This window comes from Mustela erminea, chromosome 10, assembly GCF_009829155.1.
Source record: "Mustela erminea isolate mMusErm1 chromosome 10, mMusErm1.Pri, whole genome shotgun sequence".
Lineage (NCBI taxonomy): Eukaryota > Metazoa > Chordata > Mammalia > Carnivora > Mustelidae > Mustela > Mustela erminea.
The window spans coordinates 31,506,461-31,524,759 of NC_045623.1; the positions used below are offsets into that span (position 1 = coordinate 31,506,461).

General features: G+C 40.8%; 1 long non-coding RNA gene and 1 pseudogene across 2 annotated transcripts in view; one reads left to right on the top strand and one right to left on the bottom strand.

The window, feature by feature from the left end:
• Positions 1-285: 285 nt before the first annotated feature.
• Positions 286-368, bottom strand: LOC116568343 (annotated as a pseudogene).
• A 4,286-nt stretch (positions 369-4,654) lies between these two features.
• The window catches only part of LOC116600871, a 32,067-nt gene continuing 18,422 nt past the window's right edge, over positions 4,655-18,299 (top strand). For both annotated transcript variants that reach the window (XR_004289841.1, XR_004289840.1), the window contains exons 1-3: positions 4,655-5,215; positions 7,729-7,775; positions 9,627-9,685. This is a non-coding gene — a long non-coding RNA (uncharacterized LOC116600871). The remainder of the gene's footprint in view (positions 5,216-7,728; positions 7,776-9,626; positions 9,686-18,299) is intronic.

Sequence of the window (18,299 nt, forward strand, 5' to 3'; positions counted from 1 at the left end):
AAGTAACAGTAATAGCTGGGGTACTGGGGGGCTCAGACAGTTAAGCATCTACCCTCAGCTCAGGTCATGATCCCAGGGTGCTTGGATTGAGCTCTGTGTCTGGCTCCCTGCTCAGCGGGTGAGCCTACTTTTCTTTCTCTTCCCTGCTCCTGCTCTCTCTCACTATCTCTCTCTCTCCCTCAATTAAATAAATGTTTTTTAAAAAGTAATAGTAATAGCATCTAGAAGATTCAGAACAGCATCTTGCATGTTATCATTTTATATATATTAGTGTAATAACTTATTATTACTATGACTATTATTTCTATTTTGTGTGTCATTCTTGCACAGGGACCATGCTAATCTTCTCTGTATTGTTTCAATTTTATTTTATTTTGTTGATTGGTTTATTGAGAGGTTCAAATTGGATGGTTCTATACTTTCAAATCCTCATTAACTGAAAGAAAGAGGAAATCTCCAAACAGGTTCAGAAATGGTTTTTGCGGGAGTGCCTGGGTGGCTCAGTCAGGTAAGCATCTGCCTTCTGCTCAGGTCATGGTCTCAGGGTCATGGGATCAGGCCCCAGGTCAGGCTCCCAACTCAACGGGGAGTCTGTTTCTCCCTCTCTCTCTGCCCTGTCCCCCTCACTCAGGTATATGTACTCTCTCTCTCTCTCTCTCTAATAAATAAGTAAAATCTTGAAAGAAAAAGAAATGGTTTATTGAGGTGAGTGGCCATCTCGCACTCAAAATAAATTCGGGTCCCACCAGGTAGGAAGCAGTGGCTCTTTTCGCTCATACTAGAGCCTGACAAACTTGGAGGCCACTGAGCAGGGTCAAAGCAAAGCCTCCACTCAGAGGAGACATGTTAAAGACAACTTTTCTAGCCAGGGTAGAAAAAATTCCAGAGCTCCTAAAAGGAGGCTCAGAGGTCTGCATCAACACACTGGAGTTGGGCTGTTAGTATGTAGGCAGCCCAACAGACCCACTCTCCTTTCCCCGGGTTACATAAAGAGTTTTCAAATACCACCTCCACCTCAGCTGACTGTCTTGAATATTAAACTCCTTGAATCTCCCCATCATCATTCTAATTCATAGATGCGAATGCCTACGCTTCATGCATTTTACACACATCATGATACAATGTCCTCCAGGCCTACTTGTAACTCCGGTATGGAAAATAACTGGCTGAGCTTCCAAAGATAAACCTGGTAGGTGTGATAGCTGCTGAGCGAGGAGAGCAGGGAGCCTCCTGGGAAGTTCCTTTGAATTTGGGTGTGGTGTGAGTCCTTCTGGTCCCAACGGGGATGGTTTTTATCTAATCTGCCTTGAAACTGCTTGGAGGATCCAAAACTGCTTTGATCAATAAAAAACTGCTGAACTACAGTTCCTCCTCTGAAGCTCTTAAAGATTGGGTCTGCCCTGTTGGAAAGCAGTGTCATAGCAAAAGGATATGTGTACAGCGTTGTTCACCAGATCATTGTTTAAAACTGTGGACTATCAGTAAAAACCCATCAGCAAAGTTGCCGGCACACCCTTATATCATAATGCTAGGTATCTGACTTTTTGCAAAGCAAGTCTCTGAGCAGCATATAAACTACGATCCTATTCTGGAAAAAATCAATAGTAACAATAATAAAGTTAGCACATGCAGGCAAAAAAAAGGAGGAGCATGTGCCAAAATGTTAACAATGATTATTTGGGATTGGGGGAAGTTGGGATGGAATCTGAGGAGAAACATTTCTTCATTCCCTGACCCCCTGGGCTTGATGTTGTACCCTCTCATTAGCCAAGGTGAGGCTTTGGTACCAAGCTGCATTCACGTCAAAGGCTTTTTCCTCCCGACAGACATTTCCTTTCTCTACCTGCAAATATTCCACAGTATGTAACAGCTGCTCAATGCCTTCATTCATTTGTACTGTTCTGTTCTCAGCAGGACATGTACCTGTAGGCATTTGCATATTAAAATACGTGAGGTAGCTCACTGTAATATTTGACCACAACATTTGAAATTTATTTATGCGTTATTTTTGGTTAAATTGACAAAGAAGTCATGTTTTTTTTTCTATTTTAGAGTTTAAATTTTTAAAAAGTACTCAATATGTGAGGATATTTATTGCAACTGAGAATTTCAAAGTGCTAAGATTAAAATCTGATATAGACAGCTTGTTCAAAATAGATGGCTTGTTCAAAAATTTAAGGTTCCTGTGGCTCTTTAAAGTTTAAACATGTCTACTTGCATACAACTAGAAAAGTTGACCCCAAATATTGCCTCAGTTTCCTTGATGTTACTAAGGAGTGTATGTCCTTTTACTTTGTCTTGAGACCCAGGCTAACAGAGTTTGGCATATTTTCATAGGTTTTTTTGGCTTGAAATTTATTTCATCCATTCCACTCATTCAATAAACATCTATAATTATCATCATTGGTATTAAAAAACAATAGCTCACATTTGACAGGTATTTTCTATCTGCTGGTAGTTAATGCCAGCTAACATTTCATTTCCATTTATTACCTGCAGCTCTTAAAATGCCTTCTTTTTGCCTGGCAATGGAGAGGGTACAAAGATAACCTGGACCCTTAAGATATATGAATAATCCAAATACAGTTCTGTGCTCAAAAGCAGGGTCAGATGTGGGGAGTTGACTGCAAGCTGACCTGGTCCTTGTAGTCAAGGGAGTTTTGCTGAGGGCTAGCTCCCGCAATCCCTGCAGGTCACTCACTAATTTGTTTGGCTTACATAAGCACTCTGGGCAAGCTGACACGGTCCTTGAGCTCCTCTGTAAATATGCTTGAGTAAACTCTTTTGTTTTTGAGCAAGGCTGTCACGTGGGACTTGTGGTCCTCTGACCTCAAGCTCCTTGATAAACATTCTTGTTATTGAACTATAAAATAAAGTCTCTCATGCATGTTGGGGCTCCACTGGGTCATCAGCCCATCAGATCACCTCCCGATCCCAGCTTTCTGACTCTTGTTTTTCTTAATTCCCCACCATTCTCTCTCTCTCTCTCTCTCTCTCTCTCTCTCTGCCTCCCCTGGGACTTCTTGTGCTGGTCCCCGACAGTCAGATACCAGGTTAAAGTAATTCCTAGACTGAATAACTGACTTCCCAAGAAGGAAATCAAGGAAGCTTCATGAGGGAGTTGGCATTATAATTGAGTCTTTGAGTAAAGGATTTGGTCATCTGGAGAAGGAGGAGGGACATTCCAGATAAAGGCAGAAAGGCAGAGGTAGGACTCTGCAGGGCATGTGCTGGGTCCTTGGTATAGTGAGGGCTAAAGCACATGGTACCTGAAGTCTTAAGGGGCAGATGCAAAGAATCAGTGAAGGACCAGTGAATCATTTATCCCAACACTCATTTTACAGATAAAAACACTAAGGCCTACAGAAAAGGGAAATCCCCTCAGTTATTCAGTAGTGGGGATGGAATTAGACTTTGAGCTCTCTTGGCTCCCATGACTGAGCTTCCAGTTATAGTGGGACAGATCAAGGAGTGCCTAGAATGCCAGGGTAGAGGTACGTGGCCATCTCAATGCAGAGGGGAAACCCTGAAAGTTTTGAGGAGGTTGTGACTAGCAAAGGTGACACAGGGACTAAAATAATTGGAAGGTTTCTAGGCTAAGTGACTGGAAAGCTGAAAATTATATTTTGATAAATGGCTTCTGTTAAATGAATCAGATTAAAAACCATCGGTCGTTCTCAAAACTATTTGATTAATGTAACCTCTTTTAAAATGTCATGTGTTTAACATTCTTGTTAAAGAGTAAGTTAAGGAAGGTTGGAGCAAACAGGACAATCTGTAATGGGTGTCAAATGCTCAATTTGCCTCCTCTGATTGTTTCTGCCCTTGGGAAACAAAATTTCTATCACTTGAGTCCACAACTTCATGTACTTTGTATTCTCTTTACATTTGAAAAAGAGATAGAATATTGACTTTCATTTTAAAAAAGTTATTTTTTTTTAAGTAGAAGCTTATTTTAGTTACATTTATTTTTAGTTCTGCTTTCCTCACAAGCAGCATTTCCTAGTACTGAATGAAATAGCAAAGAGGATCAACCTAAGAGGTCACCTTTAGCCACAGACACGTAAAACCTCCCCAGTCGGCAACAAGAATCTCATTCCCGCATCTGTAGAATCACAGACCGGAGATGCACCTCACTATCACCAGCACTCTCAAAGGGAGGCAAAGAGTGGATTGTCAGACTGTCTGGGTTCCAATCCCAGCTTCGCCAGTCATGAGTCCTGAGGTCTCGGAATCAAGTTATTTCGTGTTTCTGAAGATGATTCTTACCTGGAAAATAGAGCTAGCTAATGATAACTCATTCCGGGTTTGCTGTGGTTGTGAGAATTGCTAGACAGCGGGGCAATAATGCTGACCACAGTGCCCGGCGCATAGTAAGCATCTTGCTCAATCTTAAACTCTGTGAATGGTCTCGCCCACACACCAGGACAGACAAGCAGCTCAGAAAGCAGCAGCATTCCTGAAAGGACTTGTCGATTCCCAAGAAACTAGTACCCTTATTTTAGATGCACTCTAGAACGAAAGATGTAACAAAACCACTTCACAGTTTACTTCTCCTGGGTAAACTGTTTTGAGAACATTTCCAAAACCTTTAAGGAAGATGTCTAGGTCCACCTCTCTGATTTATATAAAACTATCCGCCCAATGCAAAACAGACCCCGTCACTCTCTCTCTCTCTCTCCCAGTCTGGCCTGCTTCCCAGCTGTTCACATTCCCTACAGGATTGTTAGAAGCTCCACACGCTGAGCGGGAGGCAGAGGAAAGTAAATAGTTTAGCCAGGCAGGTACCCCACCCACCATTTTATTTTCCTAAATCACTCCTTTAGCTAACATTTCAGGGACAGACACGCGACGCATCTGGCTCCAACCAAATATTTTCAGTCAGTCAGATTCCAAGGTAAATATTTGCCACTTTGATTGCAGCAACAGTGGTAGCATGAAACAAGGAGCCACTTATCAACCTTCAATCAGGGCCCGCCTGGCGCTTGGGTGACGTGACCTGCCCCCTCCCCGTGAGCCCTTGCGCGGGTCCCGCCTCCGCACTTCCGGTCTTGAGCACTTGGTGTCTGAGCCTTTCTGAGGCCTGATGGGTCTTCGAGGTGAACCCTTGGTAAAAAGTCAGGTTGTGGGATTGCTGAGCTGCTGTCTTCCACCAGATCCTTTCATTTTTAGCAGGTGTTGTCTTTCCCACTGTTCACGACTGACTTGTCGAAAGGTATTGGTTGTAGATGAGAAAGACAAGGGAGGGGTTAAGGAAGTCTCCTAGACGTGCTATTTGGGGGTGGGGTGGGGCGGGAGATGTCCCCCTGAAACCTGTACCTATTACTTAAATTGCGTCGTTAAGGGACTCTTTTTATTTTTTTAAATTAGAGCGAGAGAGAGTGCCCGAGCATGAAGGGGGAGCGGCAGAGGGAGAGGGTGATGCAGACTCCCCGCTGAGCAGGTAGCCCCCTCGGGGCTCCATCCCAGCACCCCAAGATCATGACCTGAGCAGATGCTTAACTGACCAAGCCACCCTGGTGCCCCAAGAGACTCTTAACATTGGCCCAAGGCTTTTGAGCTAAGATGAATAAACTACTACAGGGCTTATGTCTTACGTCCTTTGCACTTCTGTGAGAATGAATATATTAGTTTTTCTTATAGATGCATATTTTATGCAGGAAGAATAATAGTGATGAAGACGCAGGAAAATGGCAGGTGGGGTGGTTTTTGCCTCGTTCTATGGCAAGTTTTTTACTTTTTTGGAGTCTTTTTGAGACTAAAAATTAAAGACCCGTTGTTTTCCTAGGAAAAGATATGTGAACACAGTATTTCGCCTATAACCGGAGATGATTCATGGATCCCCAGAACCCATCTGCAGGCTTCCATGGGGGGAACCATGGACCCAAGGTTAGGAAGCCACAGATTTTAGGTGCAGATACCTTGGTGAGATGCACCTGACGTTCCTTGTCTTGCCCAGGCAGAAGTAAGATGAAAAAAGTGAGGCACTAGCCTTGGGCATAAAATTTAAGGGGGACATCAAAAGTTTCAGAAATCAAGACAAAATTTTAAGTATTTATTTGAGAGAGAGATTATTATTAATTTATTATAGATATTTATTACAGATATGTATTAGAGAGAGAGATAGCAAGAGAGGGAACACAGGCAGGCGTTGTGGGAGAGGGAGAAGCAGGCTTCTCGCTGAGCAGGGAGCCTGATGCCGGGCCGGATCTCAGGACCCTGAGATCATGACCTGAGCCGAAAGTAAATGCTTAACAACTGAGCCATCCAGATGCCCCAAGATAAATCATATTTTAATGCAGTATTTTAAAGAATCAAATCTGAAAGCTATGGCTGTGGCTTGTCAAACTTTTTTTTGTAAACAAAATTTTACTGGAACCAGGGCCAGAATTAGAGCAAGATGAATGAGACATGGTTGTACAAATGCAGGTTCAGACTGTCTATTTTACAGTTTTAAAATTTTGTATTTTGTTCAATTTATTTATTTATTACTTTATTTTTTTATTTGACAGAGAGAGATTGAGAGTGAGCACAAGTAGAGGGAGCGGCAGGCAGAGGGAGACGCAGGCTTCCTGATGAGCAGGAAAGCTGACTCCGGGCTCGAACCCAGGACCTTGGGGTCATGACCTGAGCTGAAGGCAGCCGCTTAACCAACTGAGCCACCCAGGCGCCCCTCAATTTTTTATTTCTAAATAGTTCATTAAAATACTGTTTTGAATACTGAGGTTTTTTGACCCCCTCTTGTTTAATTTTGCACCCGGCACTAGTGTCTCCTTCACTACCCTAGCCCTCAGCCCTGCTTGTGTCCAGGATGCTGTTCGAGTAAAATCCAAATGTAATTGATCACTTGCTGTGTGCTAGGCCCCGAGTTCCCACATTTCCAGACAGCTAGGGTAGTGGGAAAAACTCTGATATATCAAAATGGTTGATGTTTAGTCCTGGCTCTCATGTCCTGCTGGATGACCTTGACCAGTGAACTTAGCTTTTCTGAACCTCTTCTTAATTGCAGAATGAGAGGGTGAGACTGGGTACTTTCCAGTTCTAGCAGTCTGTGGTTCTTAGGACTTTGAAAACGGCAGCTAAACCAAATTGTTCCCCAGAGAACAGAGTCCTCAATGAACACCCAAATCCACATGCCAGCCCTCTAGACTTCTCTTGATTTGCCTTCTTGATGGAGGGGTTTTGCATTCTACAGACTTTCATTTGTCTCAGTGTGAGGGCCCAGACTGTCACATGTCTTCAACTTGAGTAGTGATTGCTAGAGTCAAAGATCTTGAGAGCTGATGAAAGTAAAATGCAAAGAGATGATTTAGTTTTGAGGAGAATGAGGCTCAAACAGGTGAAGTCAGTTGGCCAGGGCGGCACAGTGTCAGATTTAGAACTAAAACCCCAGTGCCTGATTGCCATCCGGTTTTCTTTTCACTTCACCTTGGTGGAGTATGATTCATGCCTTTCTACTTCCCTCCAGAGAATTTCCTAAAAGTACTTTGAATTCTCTCGTAATATTCTCTGTGATTCCTGTGTTTTATTAGTTTCCTTGTTATGATGCTATTCCTAGTGCTGGGAGATTGGAAGCCAAAATTCTTGACCAGTGTCTTACCCTTAGGTCTTCTTCCCTCTCCGAGCCTCATCTTGGATTTAACTTCTATGGGGATTTAAAAAAAAAAAAAAACTGCTGCAAGGCATATAATCTTAGAAAGCTAACTTCCTCTGTGTTTCTTTTGAAAGATATTTTTAAAACTGGAGAGAAGAAGTGATGCATAACAATCTATAAGGTAGGTACTGTTATTATTGTTATTTTACTAATGAGGAAATTGAGGCACAGAGGACTAATTAATTTAGATCTACCATCTAAGTATCAGAAGCAGGATTCAAATCCAAGCATCCTGACTCCAGGGTCTGTGTTTTGTTTTGTTTTTTTTTTAACTAGCACAATGTATGGCTTCTCTTGTGCACCATTTCAGCTGAGCTTGAACAATTTCAAGGGATGGAAAGTTACCTCAGGAGATCTAGTTCTGTTGCTGGGCAACCTCTTCTGTTGGAATGTCTTCCTTCTGTTCATTGGAATGAGCCATAGACAGTTATCCAAAATGGTTTCTGTTGTCTAAATAAGAAGGTAAAAAAGTGAGTGAAGAACATAGAGTAAAATCTCACAATCTATTTCGTCTCCACCAAACATTCCTGACCCACTCCCAGTTATGTGGGCTTCCTGAAAAAAACACAAAATTCCCTCTTTCAGTTTTGAGTCTATTGAAAGTAAAATCCCCATCCTATGTGTTTTTAACTTATTCTGAGAAAGATTTAGGTTGGCCTGCATAGGTTAGAAAGTATGATTAAGTAGCATAAATTAAAAGTGTGTGACACGATCCAGCAATTTCACTTTTAGGTATTTTTCCTTCAAAAAGAGTAATAAGAGCTTACCAGGATAAATATTCAAGTGATTTTATTTCATTTTTGTAATTGTGCAAAAATCATAGGCAACTTAGATGTGCACAAATAAGGAAGTGCCTAAATAAAATAATAAATTAATGAAGTTGTGAGAGGATTTCAATCTAAAATTGAACTGGAGGATATGAAATGGAGACTCTCATGCATGCTCCCCCAGAAGAATGGAATTTAACTGAGAGACTGATTTCTTGTAAATGCCTGATTTACAGAAGATCGAGGCATATCTCTTGACCAATGAACATCCACCAAGAATCTCCCTGGCAGGCCTTCCCCCTCCTTGCACTCCTTACTCATAAGTACAGCCTGCCCCCGATCCTCAAATGACTCACCTGTAGCTTGATACAGCATGTTTCCCAAATTGCAGTTCTCTCTGCAATTCCCAAATAAACTTGAATTTCTCGTAATTTGACCTTGCCTCAGTTTACCTCCCTGTTTAGGTTAATGGAGTACCTTTTAACTGTTTTCAATGTATAATATTAAGATAAACTGCATCATTTGCTCTGAAGAAAATCATCACTAATATTTTAAAAATTGGTGCTTGGTGGCATATCATCTCCATTGTTATCCCAGTGGCAATACAGCAGTTCACAGAAATAAACATGGGGCACCTGTGTGGCTCAGTCAGTTGGGCATCTTCCTTCACCTCAGATCATGGTCCCAGGGTCTGGGGGTTGAGCCCCGACATGGGCTCCCAGCTCAGTGGGGAGTCTGCTTCTCCCTCTGCCTCTCCTCTCTGGCTTGTGCTCTCTCACTCACTCTCTCTTAAATAAATAAATGGAATCTTAAAAAAAAAAAAAAGAAAGAAAGAAAAAGGAAGAAACACTATTTTCTCATTTCAAATGTTATTGAAGAAAACATGGAAAATAATAAAATGTAAAGAAGGAAACAAAGAAACTATAATTCTGCACCCAAAAGATAACCACCGTGAACCTTTAAATTGACTTCTTTCCCATCTTTTTTCCTATGTGCAGTACTTTTTTAGTAGATTTTTTGTGATAAAATATATATATTATAAAATATATTATTTTAAACATATTTAAGTGTACAATTCAGTGGCGTTTAAGTACATTCACATTATTGTGCCCCTATTATGACTATCCATCTCCAGAAAATTTTCATCATCCCAAACTGAATTCAGTTTCAGTCAACAATAACTCCCCCATTATTCTCTCCTCCAGCTCCTGGTAACCACTATTCTACTTTCTATCTCTGGATTTCGCTACTCTAGTTACTTCCTGTAAGTACAACCGTACAATGTTAATACTTTTGTTCTTGGCTTATTTTACTTAGCACTATATTTTTAAGGTTCATCCACATGGTAGTGTGTATAAGAATTTCCTTGTTTTAGGGCTGAATAATAGTCCACTGTAAATTCATTTCACATTTTGTTTATTTGTTCATTGATGGAAATTTGGGTAATTTCTACCTTTTGGCTATGGTGAATAATGGTTATGAACATGATGTAGAAATATTTGTTCCTGATTTCAGTTCTTTTGGATCTATTCCCAGAAGTGGAATTGCTGGTTTATATGCTAATTCTGTGCTTAATTCCTTGAGAACTACCATACTATTTTCCATAGCACCATTTTTTATTAACATATAATGTATTTTTAAAATTAACATATATAAATTTCATTAATGTACATTATTTTCTGTAAGATAAATGTTCAAAATTGAGTCAAAATGTAATAGCTAGACAAATAGTATACTTAAAATGTTTCAATGATATTAAAGATATACTTACCAAAAAAAAAAAATTAACATATAATGTATTATTTGCACCAGGGGTACAGGTCTGTGAATCATCAGGCTTATACATTTCACAGCACTCACCATATCACATACCCTCCCCAATGTCCTTAACCCAACCACCCTCTCCATACCTCCCTTTCCCCCATACCCTCGGTTTCTTTCATGAGATTAAGAGTTTCTTATTGTTTGTCTCCCTCCTGATCCCATCTTGTTTTATTTTTTCCTTCCCTCCACTGAAACCCTGCCCTGCCTCTCAAATTCCTCATATTAGAGAGATCATATGATAATTGTCTTTCTCTGATTGACTTATTTCGCTCAGCATAATTCCCTCTAGTTCCATCCACATCATTGGAAATGGCAAAATTTTGTTTCTTTTGATGGTTGCATAGTATTCCATTGTGTATATATACCACATCTTCTTTATCCATTCATCTGTTGATGCACATCTAGGTTCTTTCCATAGCTTGGCTATTGTGGACATTGCTGCTATAAACAGTTGGGTGCAGGTGCCCCTTCAGATCAGTACATTTGTATCTTCAGGGTAAATAGCCCAGTAGAGCAGCACCACTTTAAATTCCTATTTGCAGTACACAAAGGTTCTGATTTCTGTGCATCCTTGACAACATTTGTTATTTACCAATAATCTTTATCCTAAAGGGTGTGAAGTGGTATGTCATTGTGGTTTTGATTTGCATTACACTAGTGATTAGTGATGTTGAACACCTTTTCATGGGCCTCTTGGCCATTGTTTATGTTCTTTGGAGAAATAGCTATTCAAGTCCTTTGCCCACTTTTTGACTGGATTATTTTTGTTGTTGAGTTGTAAGAGGTTTTATAGTTCCCTTATTAGTCCCTATATCCATCCCTTATCAGGTAAGTGATTTGAAAATATTTTCTTCCATTTTGTAGAGACATGTGCCTTTTCTTTCTATTGCAGTGTCCTTTGATGCACAGTTGTTGTTTGTGCTTTTGGTGTCATAGCCAAGAAATCATTGCCAAATCCACTGTCATGGAGCTTTTCCTTGTATTTTCTTCTATGAGTTTTTAATTTTATGTTTCATATTTAGGTCTTTGATCCATTTTGAGTGAATTTATGTATATGGTGTAAGGTAAGAGCCCAATTTCAACCTTTTGCATGTGGATATCTAGTTTTGCCACACCATTTGTTGCAAATATTTTCACTTCTCTGGGTTTTTATGTTTTAGAGCTTTTTTGATTCCAGGCTTATTCCTGTCGGATCCCAAGCTGCTTCTCTGGCTTATCCTCACTCTCACTGATTTGTGCTCCAGGGATTCAAGTTATTTGACTGGGAACAAAAGGAAGATAAAATGAACCTGAATCTAGTGCAGAAGCATGGTGGTCTAGCAGAGCCTAGTGAAAGTGATAGTTGAAATATTGACTATAGTGATCTTGCTGTAACCTTGGCTAAACCTATTTCATTTGTTGTGAGTTGGAAATAGTGATAAGAAGACCCACCTTATTTTGCCAAACAATAGCATAAACCCTGGCATATTATTATGGCCAGTAGTCATTATTGTGATTAATGTTTATGGGGAGAGTACTCTGTACTTCTCTATCTTAAATGCTTCACATTTATTATCTCATTTAATACTCAAAATAGTCTTATGAAGTCAGTGCTATCATTTTCACTGTTTTACCATGTCTGAGCATCTCTTGTCATCGGTAAAATGAAGAAAGTTATATCTGCCTTGCAGAACTATTGGGAGGATTAAATGAGAGCAGTGAAAATAAAGGGCCTAGCAAAGAACATGCACATAGTAGATGCTTAACAGATGGTAGCTGCTTTCCCTCAGTCCAGGAAGTTATTTCAGTAATCACAAACCATATTAAATGAGGATTCTACTTTGTTCTAACAATCTTGAATTTCCTGATACTTCCCCTTCTAGGTAAATTATATTGATTTATGCTGGTCAGATAGGAAAGTCTGATACCTTTTATTTATGAAACAGGAATACTTTCTAGTTATCTACCTGCAAGGATGAAGGAAAGAGACTGTTTATTGTCAGACACTAGGAAGGCTTCTATAGACACTCGTCCAGGGAATGAGCAACACCAGCAGCCTTGGAAACAACTGGCACTAATATATTAGTGATGTTTTAACACTCATCTTTTTTTTTCATTTAAATATATATATTTTTATTTGAATGTACAACAAATTGTCAAATTTTCTCATATTTCTACACAGATAACTTATTCTCAGTATTTTTTTTATTATTTTTAAAATTTCTTTTCAGCATAACAGAATTCACTGTTTTTGCACCACACCCAGTGCTCCATGCAATCTGTGCCCTCCCCAGTACCTGCCACCTGGTTCCCCCAACCTCCCACCCCCCGCTCCTTCAAAACCCTCAGGTTGTTTTTCAGAGTCCATAGTCTCTCATGGTTCACCTCCCCTTCCAATTTCCCTCAACACTCATCATTTTGACTGATAAAGTGTCATTTCCCTAAATCTTTTTTCATTTTACTACCTTTTCCCACTTCCTTTATTTGTCTCTTAAAATAATGATTACAGTGAAGATGTACAACTGCCTGAGACCAACTAGGGAAACAGGGCTTAAGTTAGTTAATACATTAATATAGTCCTTAGTGTTGCAGTTATTCGGGGTCATATTTTCTGGATATTATTTGGACATTCATTGGTTAGATCCAGGCTGTACATTTTCTCTTTGGTTGCAGCTAATGTATTAACTGGCAGTGGGATCAAGTCCTGCTCCTCTCAGGCAGCTGGGCCCTCCCTTGGAGCCTCTCTACAATCCCTTCACTTACTGCTAATTGACTTCCTAATTCCCTACAGCAGCTGTCGTAAACCTTTTCCACCCTCCTCCATCCCTTTAATCTCCCTGTTCTGCACACTGAGTGGCAGGTGATCATGCATCCGTGATCGGGGCTCTTTCCCACTGCCTTTTGGTTCTCTGCCAGCTTCACATCTTCCCCAGGATCCCCTTTATCTCTGAGAGCCTGGCTCTTTCATTTACTACCTCTCTCCTAGCTTCAATCTTTCCTCTTCCTTTCCCTTCACACGTAAACAAACTCAAGTCTTCCTCAACCTAGAAAAAAGCGGCCATATTTCTCTTGGTTAATCGTGTTCTTTTTTCATTACTGGCAAGCTCTTAATTTTTTTTCTCATTACAAAAATAATATAGTAGGAGAAAATTGGGAAGTACAAAAATTCAAACATGTCTCAGACACCCATAATCACACTTCTAGAGGTAACCACCAATGTTAACATTTTGGTTTATATCGTTCTAATCTTATTTCTTAGGTTTTGAGATCTACTTAGAGGACATTCTGGATGTTCTCTTTTGTAACTTGACACTTTTCCTGTGTCAGTATTTTTTTAATCATTGCATTAAAATTTCCATTGTATGGGAGCACCAGTTAAACATCAGACTTTGGTTTTGGCTCAGGTCATGATCTCAGAGTCATGAGATGGAGCCCCGCGTTGGGCTCAGCTCTTAGTGCAGAGTCTGCTAAAGATTCCCTCTCCCTCTCCCTTTGCTCTTTACCCCTGCTCTCTCTCTCTCTCTAAAATAAGACCTAAAAAAATTTTCACTGGTGGATACACTTTTATTTATATAGCCATTTCGAATCATATAACGTGATTATTTCCGATTATTTGCTGTAATTAACATAAGAATATAATCTTTGTAAATAAATCTTTGCACATAGTCCTGATTATTTCTTTAGTACAAATTTCTGCAGAGAAGTTCCTGAATGCATATTTTTAGTATTTGGGTACATATTTTATCGTAAAATATAAACATTTTGATAAAAGTAGCTGACTGTCATCACTTCAGCTTTTAACTCCAGGTTACTGAATTCTAAGCAATCCTGGCTTTTCCGCCATCACTGAAGCGGCTCTGTCAGAGGTCAAGGTCAACATCAATTATTAATCACAAGTCTTCTCTGACCCTATCCTGCCTAATCTCTTTGCAACAGCTGCCATTTTCTATCTTTTACCTTTTAAAATGTTTTTTCCTTCTATTTTACTTGAGTTTTTTTACCTCTCTGGTAACACATTTTCAGGCTCTTTCCTGGTTCCTTTTGTTCTGCATGATCTTTTCCTTATTCTCAACTTACCTCAGATTTTCAACTGCTGAGTTCATGCCAGTGCTACACAGATTTCAGCACAGATCTGACCTGAATTGGGGTCTGCTGGCCTCTCCATCTCATATCTCCCCATTCTTCCCTGACTGCTTCCTCCTCTCCCCATCCCTACATGTACTTTATGCTTCAAACATTCTGAACTACTTGCATTTTCTATGCCTTTGATCATTTGGTGCTCTGTGCTTGGAAATTCCTTCTCCCTTTCCTCACCTGATGAAGCTTCACTTCTCTTTCAAGATTCGTTTCTTTTGGGAATCTCCGTAACAACCTTCACTCCCACTCTCTTTCCCTTTGCCCTCTGACCTGGCTAAGTAGAGTGACTCTCCTCTACACTGTCACGTTCATGCTTCTCTCCTTGTGCTGGGCTATGGTGAACATTTTCTAGGCTCTAAGCTCCTAGAGGGCAGGAATTGTGACTGTATGTATTATTATTATTTTATTTAACGATCATGTGTGTTATGTTTCTTATGTGCCACGTGCTGTTCTATGTGTTTTATAAATATTAACTCATTTAATCATCACCTCAATTTTATGAAGTTGGTACTATTATTATCCCTATATAATGTCAGAGAAAACCAATACACAGAAGGGCTAGATAACTTGCCTGAGGTCACACAACTCATAAGTGGGGATTTGAAGCTGGGTTTGTATAGTAGCACCAAAGAAGGGCTTAAAGAATTGGGCTTTCTCTGAAGTCAAACAGCTATTCAGTGTGATATCCTTTCTTCATTGTGTTTGAAATCTAGCTCACTGTAGGTCCTGTATGTGGATGCAGAGTGAGGGAGTCATTCAGGCAGGCCTTATGCTTTCTTACCCATGGCTAATTAACACAGAGCCTGTGATCTCTGAGCAAGCTTTTTACATTAGAAAATCAGAATTTTTAAATGTCCCCTGCTCAGAAAAAACTAGGTAGGAGTCTGTCTCTTCATGTGGTTTATCGGATCATGGACTATGGGAGTTGGAAGGGGGCCTTAAAAATGATTCCTTCTGGGTGCCTGGGTGGCTCAGTGGGGTAAGCCACTGCCTTCGGCTCTGGTCATGATCTCAGGGTCCTGGGATCGTGTCCTGCATAGGGCTCTCTGCTCAGCAGGGGGCCTGCTTCCCTTCCTCTCTCTCTGCCTGCCTCTCTGCCTACTTGCGATCTCTCTCTGTCAAATAAATAAACAAAATCTTTAAAAAAAAGGATTCCTTCTGTGCTCTAAATTACTAATGGAAAAACTGAGGCCCACTGACGAATGTGGCTTACTCGGGGTCAAAGAGAGAATAAGGGTTGCACCAGGATGAGTACCTTTCCCAGGATGCCCAGGAGTTTGCTTGTACTGGCCCTTTCCATTTGAGGAGACTCTCTGGAGCTCCAGATGTGCCAGGCCATGCTGAGACTATAGTGACAAGATTTGGGTCCTGTATCATTGAGACTAGAAAGCAAAGGGAAAATCTTGGCTCAGATACAGCCATAAGCAGGATGAAGACTCCATAGCCTATCCCTCCCACCTAGGATCATTCAGAGTGACACCTCCCAGGAAACCCAGAGATCTTGTTGTGCATGTCAAGCTTACTTTTTAGTCCTCAGTTCCATGACCTCTGAATATCTATTTTCCCTCATGGTCTCTGTCTCAGTAAAGTTACCACCACTTACACAATTCTGTGGTCTTGACACCCTTGACTTTTCCTTCTCCTCATCTCCATAGTGACTTCTCTGGTTTAGAACTTCACCACCTGCAATAGCCTTATAACTGGTCTTTCTGCTTCTGACTTGCCCTACTCTAAGTAGTTCCATGCATGGTAGCCAAAATTAACTGTTTTACATTTTCAAAAATGTACATTTTTAATTATAAAATTAATACATACTTGTAACAATTTGAAACAATGTAATGGGATATAAAGTAAAACCTGGGGGGTGTCTTGGTGGCTCAGGCAGTTAAGCATCTCCTTCAGCTCAGGTCTTAATCCGAGGGTCCTGGGATCGAGTCCCACATTGGGCTCCCTGCTCAGTTGGGAGTCTGCTTTTCCCTTTCCCTCTGCCCATCCCCCCAGCTTGTGCTCATTCTCTCTCTCTCTCACTCTCAAGTAAGAGAAATAAAAAAAAATCTTTAAAAAAATAAAGTAAAATCCAAAAGACTCCCATCTCCTATATTTTTAACCTCAACCTAGGTAAACAGTTTAGTGTACTTCCTATCAGACTCCTTTCTATGCTTATCCAGACACAACTGGGCATATCCTATATGCTGTATGCCACTTTATTATTATCTTATAGGCTGTATGCCACTAAAGGAAGCCCAGAGCTGCCTATTTCTTTGCACATTCCAGGTTCTGTGCCCTTTCCTTAATTTGTTAATGCTTTCCCCTTGGTTCTTTCCTCACCTTCCTTCCTTCAGCTGGCACCTCCTAATCCTTTTAAGACTTAACTCATCTGTCATTTCCTCCCTGATGCCCCCAGACTCAGTAGGTATGTCTCCTTTTACTCTATGTTATTGTGCTGTATTATTATAAGTTCTTCTGTACTGCTTTCTCCCACTGGAGCAGAGCTTCTTGAGGAAGAGTCTATGTCTCATTCTCCATGGTACCCCCCATACTTAGCATAAAACCAGGCACAGTGTTCAATTCACATGACTGAATTCTGTTCACTGCCTGAGTCTCCTGAAGTTTAAGTGCCTTGGGTTGGGAGGCAGTTATTCCAAGAAGACAGGACTATGAAGCTTCCTGACAGTCCTTTCACAGCAATAATAGGAGACAAGATAGGGTCTGAAGAACAAGAGAAAGGATCCAAGGTTAGGTAAAGGAGACTGGTGGCATCAAGGGAAGTAAAGGAGCTAAAACTTACAAAGAATATTCACATCTAACACCTTATATATGTTACTATATCTTATCTTCCCAACACTACCATTCCCTTTTTACAAATAAGAAAATTAAGGATCAGGATATAAAGTGCCTAGCAGAACCAAGGTTCAAATCCAGTTCTGTGTTCAAAGTCTAAGCTCTTACACACTATGCATGTTTGTGATCAGGTGGGTATGGTATAGTTAACACTGGCCATTTCCCTAAACCCTTCATGGGTACTTGGAAAAAGTCTGTTTCCTGAAGCTTCTGAACAGAGATGCCTAAAGACCTTCAGCTTCTAGGGAGATGGTGTGACAAACCCAACATCTAAATCTTCAGACACTGTGGGCCTTTTCACTTCCATATGCTTTGAAAAGGGTGCTAAGGCCAGAGTTTATGCTGGAAGGAGTTAGGTTCCCAGGCTTCTGAAGGAGACCAGCAAGAAGTCTCACTCAGCCAGCTTTTTCCAGATTTCCCTCAGGTAGCTGTGACTTCTTTTAGCCTTCTCGTGAGCCCTCCGCAGCCCTCCATCAGCTTTAGTTGCTGTGTCATTTCAGGATCTGGTATCCAAAGTACATTTATGGGGCAAAGTCATCTCTGGAGGCTTTATGTCTAAGCTTTGGGTGCTTTTTGGCAGTTGTGGGTTCCTTGAGATTGAGGAGGGCACTGCAGAGCAGGAGGGGATGCTGAGGGACTGTTGGAGTAAGGAGTTGTATCCAGGCGTAAGGCTGACTCATGGGATGCTAGTCCTTTCGTCCACAAATGTTTACGGATACAACCTAGGTATGGTTTCGTCTTTGAGAGCAGGGATGCCAGGTTTGTGCTTTAGGCACACTGAAATACTAGCAGTTCCTGCCTGTGTTCTGTGTCTCTTATCCCCAGAATGTTCTACATCCTGTTTGCTCTACCTGAAAAGCCTTTCACTTCTCCTTTCTCCTGCCAATTCCTTTTTATTCATCAGGTCTCAGCTTGCCTGTTGCCTGATTCTCCAAGGCTGGGGACCTCACGCTCCAAGGCAGGGCAGGGGACATTTGCTGGTTAACTCTGTACTTCCATTTTCCCTCTTTTCTGGCAGGAAGTTCTTGGACTTCCCATTTGGGAAATGCATTCCTCCCCCATAGTTAACCTCCTACTTATTATTACTGACACTCTTC